This window comes from Panthera onca, chromosome E2 (assembly GCF_046562875.1).
Source record: "Panthera onca isolate mPanOnc1 chromosome E2, mPanOnc1 haplotype 2, whole genome shotgun sequence".
Taxonomy (NCBI): Eukaryota; Metazoa; Chordata; class Mammalia; order Carnivora; family Felidae; genus Panthera; species Panthera onca.
In genome coordinates, this window is record NC_138353.1 from 8798493 (window position 1) to 8804646 (window position 6154).

The following is a 6154-nucleotide window of genomic DNA, read 5'->3' on the forward strand; positions in this document are numbered from 1 at the left end:
CCCGCACCGGCGCCTGCAGCCCCCGCCCCCCCGCCCCGCTCGGCCTCGGCTGGGGGCTGCCTTAACCGGGCTGAGGGATCCCCTGGGAGATCGGGGTGCGGTGCGGGCGGCTGACCAGGAGGGGGAGGCAGAGACCTGGAGAGGGACCGAGAGCCGGGAGGAGGAGCAGGGGAGGCGGAGGCGAGAGAGCCGGAGGTGAGGTCGGGGAACTGCCGAGGCTTGGGAAGGGAAAGGGAGCCCGAGATGGACTCGGGGCTCCAGGGCCGGGGGAGACCGCCGGCTGGAGATGGGGAGGCCAGGAGGGAGGGCGAGAGAGACAGAGACACACGCTGAGAGAGAGATCCAGGTAGAAAGACGCGGAAAGGGATACAGAGAGAGAGAGAGAGATACTGATGGAGACAGAGCAAGAAACACGGATACACACTTAGCTATAGCAACAGAGAGCCCCATCCACCCAGCAGGTCGGAGATGCCAGAAAGAGTCGCCAGGCAAGGCCAGAGGGGGGGGGAGACAGAAATAGAAAAGAGATCCAGAGTGACACAGCCAACACTAAAGAGAGAGACAGAGAAACACAGAGAAAGAGGCAGACACACACACAGGCACCTGAGTAGAAACACTGCAGGGAAAGAGAGAGAGCCAGAAAGGACCAGATGGCAGAGACCCAGGGGCCCAAACGGAGGGAGAGAGACCCAGAAACAGACCAACGGGGACGTCAAGGGAGAGAGTCGAGGCAGAAAGACAGACATTCGGATAGAGAATTGGGAACGGACATTCCAAGGACCTAGAGATGGAGGGGACAGGGACGCCCAAAGAGAGTCAGAAACGAAGAGAAAACGCGAGAAAGAAAGGCATGTATGACTTATCCATTGCCACAATGGATATGGGGGGAACAAATCTCCCCCAAACTCAGTGGCTTAAAGCAGCAAACATCTGTTGTCTCACCGTTTCTGAGGGGTTAGGGTTTGGGAGTGGCTTAGCTGGGTGGTCCGGCTCAGGGCCTCTCATGAGGGTCCAGTTAGGCTATGGGCCAGGGTGCCGTCATCTGAAGGGTCGACTGGGGCTGGAGAATCACTTCCAAGCTCTCCTACACGGCGGTTGCCGGGAGGGCCTGGGCTCCTCACCAGTGGGCCTCACAATGTGACTTCTGGCTTCCCCAGAGTGAGTGATTGTGTGTGTGTGTGTGTGTGTGTGTGTGTGTGAGAGAGAGAGAGAGAGAGAGAGAGAGAGAGAGAGAGGTCTTCTATGACCTAATCTCCAAAACCACACACCATCACTTCTGTTTTCTTCTGTCCCTCAGAAGTGAGTCGCTAAGTCTCACTAAGCCTAAGAGATTAGGCCCCTCCTCTCGAAGCATCAGAGAATCCACGAGAGAGAAGAGGGAGAAGAAGAGGGAGACAGAACAACGGGGAGAGATGGACCCTGAAAGCCCCGTGAGGCTTTGAGGTCAAGGAGACACATATTCAGAAACTCAGTGACACGTGGAGAGAGATGCTTGAGGGAGCTATGGAGACAGGGAAAAGAGGCAAGACAAAGGAAACAATGGCGATAACACAGTAACAACAACAACAACAATAATAATAAGTTACAGTAATAACAGCCAGCACATAAAGCAGCTACGACATCCCAGGCAGAGTTCTGAGACTTCCTGTGAACTCACTCATGTAATCCCCAGCCGCCCAATGGGGTAGAGGCTGTGGTCCCATTCTACAGATGAGGAAACCAAGGGTCAGAAGCCATCAGTGACTTGCCCAGAGTTCTCCACTTAGGAAGTGGATGAGCAGAGGAGGAAAACAAAGACGAGAGGGGGGGGAGGGGCGCCTGGGTGGCTCAGTCGGTTAAACATCCGACTCTGGATTTCAGCTCAGGTCACGATCTTGTGGTTGGTGGGTTCGAGCCCTGTGTCGGGCTCTGCACTGTCAGTGCGGAGCCCGCTTGGGATTCTCTTTCTCTCCACTCTCTGCCCTCCCCCCTCTCAAAATGAATAAATAAACTTAAAAAGAAAAAAGAGGAATGGAGGAAACACAATGGAGGCATAGATGCAGAAAAGTGGGGAAAGCGTCAGGAAGAGTGGAAGAGGGACCCAAATCTGATGGAGAAAAGCCGCCCTGACTGGAGTTTTCTAGACACCAGGCCATGCCATGCACCCTGTAGGCTTTATTTCAAGCCTCAAAGCTGCCCCATGAGGTGGGGTTAAAATTAGCCCCATTATAGAGCTCTTCCTGCCCTTGGGTCCTGTCCCCATGCTTTAATAATAATATAAAAAAATTAGCCCCATTATTCAGATAGAAACACTGAGGCTGGTGAGAGAGAGAAGCGACTCATCCAAGATATAGTAGGTTGGATGGTGCCCCCCCACACATGAAAGAAAGAAAGAAAGAAAGAAAGAAAGAAAGAAAGAAAGAAAGAAAGAGAAAGAAAGAAAGAAAGAAAGAAAGAAAGAAAGAAAGAAAGGAAGGAAGAAAGGAAGGTGCCTCAAACCTGTGAATGGGACCTAATTTGGCCAAAAGGTTTTTGCAGCTGTGACTAAGTTAATGACCTTGAGATCCTCCTGCATTATCTGCCTGGACCCTAAATCCAATGACAAGTGTCCTTATGAGAGAAAGGCAGAGGGAGATCCAGATTGGAGTGATGTGGCCACAAGCCAAGAAATGCCAGGAGCCACCAGAAGCTGGGAGATGCGAGGAAGGATCCTCTCCTGGAGCCTTCAGAGGGACCATGGCCCTGTCGACACCTTGATTTGGGCCTCCGGGCCTCCGGAGCTGTGAGAGAATAAATTTCTGTTGTTTTCAGTCACACGGTTTGTGGTCATTGGTTATGGCAGCCGACCTCACGGGTGGGGAGAAATACTGAGAAAGTCTTGGAACTTTTCGGAGACAGGCAATGACGGAGCCAGAGATACGTGGAGGGAGAGACAGACAAGACACTTCACTTCCTGACACGTCAGGAAGAGTAGGCTCTACCGAAGAGTTGGCTCTCCTCCTCCGGGAAGCCCTCCCTGATGCCCCAGGCTGGGTCAGTGCCTACTGAGCACATCCCTAATGCCCTGTGCTTCCTCCGTTAGAGCACAGATCCCATTAGAGGAGGGACTGTCTCCTGTGTGTCCTCTCTCAAGGGCCCAGGCCTGACCCATCTCTGGGTCCCCAGCATTGCCCCACACAGGGCACATGGGGCTGTTCCTCAGGAGAGAAATCGAACATGATTGAATGAGACCATACTTCCCATGTCTCTCCCCTTGAGACTCTGGCTCCCTCCTATCTGCTTGGGAGACACTTGGGTTTCCTGCAAGGTCCAGCAAGGGCCTCACCTCCTCCAGGAAGCCTTCTCTGATCTAACAGGGGAAGCCCCAAGCTGTCTCCATTATCACACATCACACCGATGTGACTGTATGTAGGTCTCTCCCCTACAACACCCTCCCCCTGCAGGGCAAGTCCTGGGTCTGACTCAGGTCTCCATCCCAGTATTTCCCAGGGAGACCTCAAGAGAGTATGTTGAATGAAGGAATAAATGAAGAAATGGAGTCAAAATAGAGACAGTGGCAGTGAGAAATGGTGGAGAAAACATTTTTGTGTAGGGGAGGGGGGACTAAAAGGAAGGCTTCCGCGGGCGCCTGGGTGACTCAGTCTATTGAGCACCCGACTTCGGCTCAGGTCATGATCTCATGGTTCATGGGTTCGAGCCCGGCATCGGGCTCTGGGCTGACAGCTCGGAGCCTGGAGCCTGCTTCGGATTCTGTGTTTCCCTCTTGCCCTCTGTCCCTCCCCCACTCGAGCTCTATCTCTCTCTGTCTCTCAAAAATAAATAAATTTAAAAAAAAGAGAGAGAGGAAGGCTTACAGGGCCTCCTGGCTTCTTGATTTCGGCTCAGGTCATGGTCTCACGGTTCCTGAGTTTGAGCCCCACATCGGGCTCCATGCTGACAGTGCAGAGCCACCTTGAGATTCTCTCTCTCTCTCTCTCTCTCTCTCTCACTGTCCCTCCTGCTCTCTTTCTCTCTCTTTCAAAATAAATACATAAACTTTAAAAAAAGAGAGAGAGAGGAAGTCTTCCAGGTTTAGGTGACATTTTCCCCTTTGTCTGTCCCCATAATTGAGGCCCAGGTCCAAACTCCTCCTCTCCCTGCTGGCCTCCCTCTCTTGGCTCTCCCTCTGCGTCCGGCCTACCCTTTACGGATCCCAGACCTCACCCTGCCTCTGCCCTAGTCACAGAGGTCCCACTGATGCCCAGCACCCCTGGACAGAGTGTCCGACCCTCAGCCTTTCTTGTTGTGACCAAATCCTTCATCTGTCCTTCAAGGCCTATCTCAAATATCACTTTCTCTAAGACACGTTTCCTGATCTCCAGGCTAGGTTCACAGCCCTCTCTGGGCTCTCCCAGTGAACTGAACACCTCAGTGATTAGAGGACTGGCTCTCCCCTTTCTTTAGCTCATAGACCTCCCAGGGCTCCCCAGGGCCCCACGGAAAAAAACACACAGGCCCTCAGCCTGGCCTTAGAGGCCTCATATGCCTTGACTACCGCCAATCCCCAGCCTAATCTCTCCGGTCTAACCACACCAGGCCCTCTGGCTTCGAGAACTTTGCACCAACTCTTGCCTCTTCCTCTAAAAGGAAAGAGGTTCTCTTTTCCTCTTCTCTGCTGGGCAAATTTTTACTCGGTCTCTTAGATACTGCAGGAGTCTACTCTTCTAGGAAGCCATCAGCAATGGTGAGGTGGGCAGGAGGCTCCTTTGAGTTCTGGAAGCCACCTGTGTGGCCTCCACGATAGCACACAGACAGACTGGGCTCGCTGCCCGGAGGCAGAGGGAATGGCCAGGCCGGAGGTGGGTCCCAGATGTGGATTTCACGCCTATTTGTCTCGGTCGCTGGGAACAAAGTTTGGGTCATAGGGAACATATGGGGCTCACCTCGGTCCTCAGTTTCATCTCCTGCCTCCCTGACCCCTGGGTGGGAGGCGACAGGACCAGGACTCTCCAGGCCTGGATGGTTCCCACAGCCTCTCTTCAACTCCTCGCCTTGAGAGCCTGGAGAGAGAGCTGTTCGCAGCTTCCGCTCTCTTGGGGGAGCCCAGCAAATTCTTGCAGATCTGTGTTCTCTCTGTCTTTTGGGCTCTCCTTTCCTGAGGGAGCTGTGGCCACCAGGCATTTATTTATTTATTTATTTATTTATTTATTTATTTTTTTTTTTCTAATGTTTTTTTTTTTCAACGTTTTTTATTTATTTTTGGGACAGAGAGAGACAGAGCATGAACGGGGGAGGGGCAGAGAGAGAGGGAGACACAGAATCGGAAACAGGCTCCAGGCTCCGAGCCATCAGCCCAGAGCCTGACGCGGGGCTCGAACTCACGGACCGCGAGATCGTGACCTGGCTGAAGTCGGACGCTTAACCGACTGCGCCATCCAGGCGCCCCTATTTATTATTTTTTTAAAATGTTTATTTATTTTTGAGACAGAGAGAGACAGAGCATGAATGGGGGAGGGTGAGAGAGAGAGGGAGACACAGAATCCGAAACAGGCTCCAGGCTCTGAGCTGTCAGCGCAGAGCCCGACGCGGGGCTCGAACTCACGGACCCACGGACCGCGAGATCATGACCTGAGCCGAAGTCGGATGCTCAACTGACTGAGCCACCCAGGTGCCCCGGCCACCAGGCATTTAAATACACACACACACACACACACACACACACACACACACACACATATTAAAGTTTAGGGGCTGCGGTTACAACATGGAACAAAACAGACGCAAATCCAAGGTCAGGACGGCAGGAGGTGGAATGCAATGCCATGACCAGACTCCTTTGAATCTCAGCTTCTCTTTTCCTGGAATTGCCAATAAGGCTGCTCTGCCTAAAAAAAAAAAAAAAAAAAAAAAGGCTGTTCTGCCTAGCACTTCATGATGTCATAGCATACTCTGGGTTCTGGGTTCTGATTGGCTAAGGGTCTGGCCTAAAGTCAGGTTGGCCGATTGTCCGAAACATTCTTTCTTTTTCTCTTTCTTTGATAGTAAAACACCCTATTTAGCTGGCTCCAAGACAGCACAGCATTAAAAGTTGTTTTCCACCTTCTCTTGCAGCTAGATGTCGTCATATCACCAGATTCTGGCCAATGAGATAAGAACAGAGGGATTGTATAGCAGTTTTTGGAAAATAACCCTTATA

General features: G+C 52.2%; 1 long non-coding RNA gene across 1 annotated transcript; it reads left to right on the plus strand.

Moving 5' to 3' along the window:
- Window positions 1–202: 202 nt before the first annotated feature.
- LOC132690797 (uncharacterized) lies at window positions 203–2793 on the plus strand. The gene is made up of 2 exons (XR_013552737.2): window positions 203–848; window positions 1298–2793. It is a non-coding gene; the product is annotated as an uncharacterized LOC132690797 (long non-coding RNA).
- Window positions 2794–6154: the final 3361 nt, after the last annotated feature.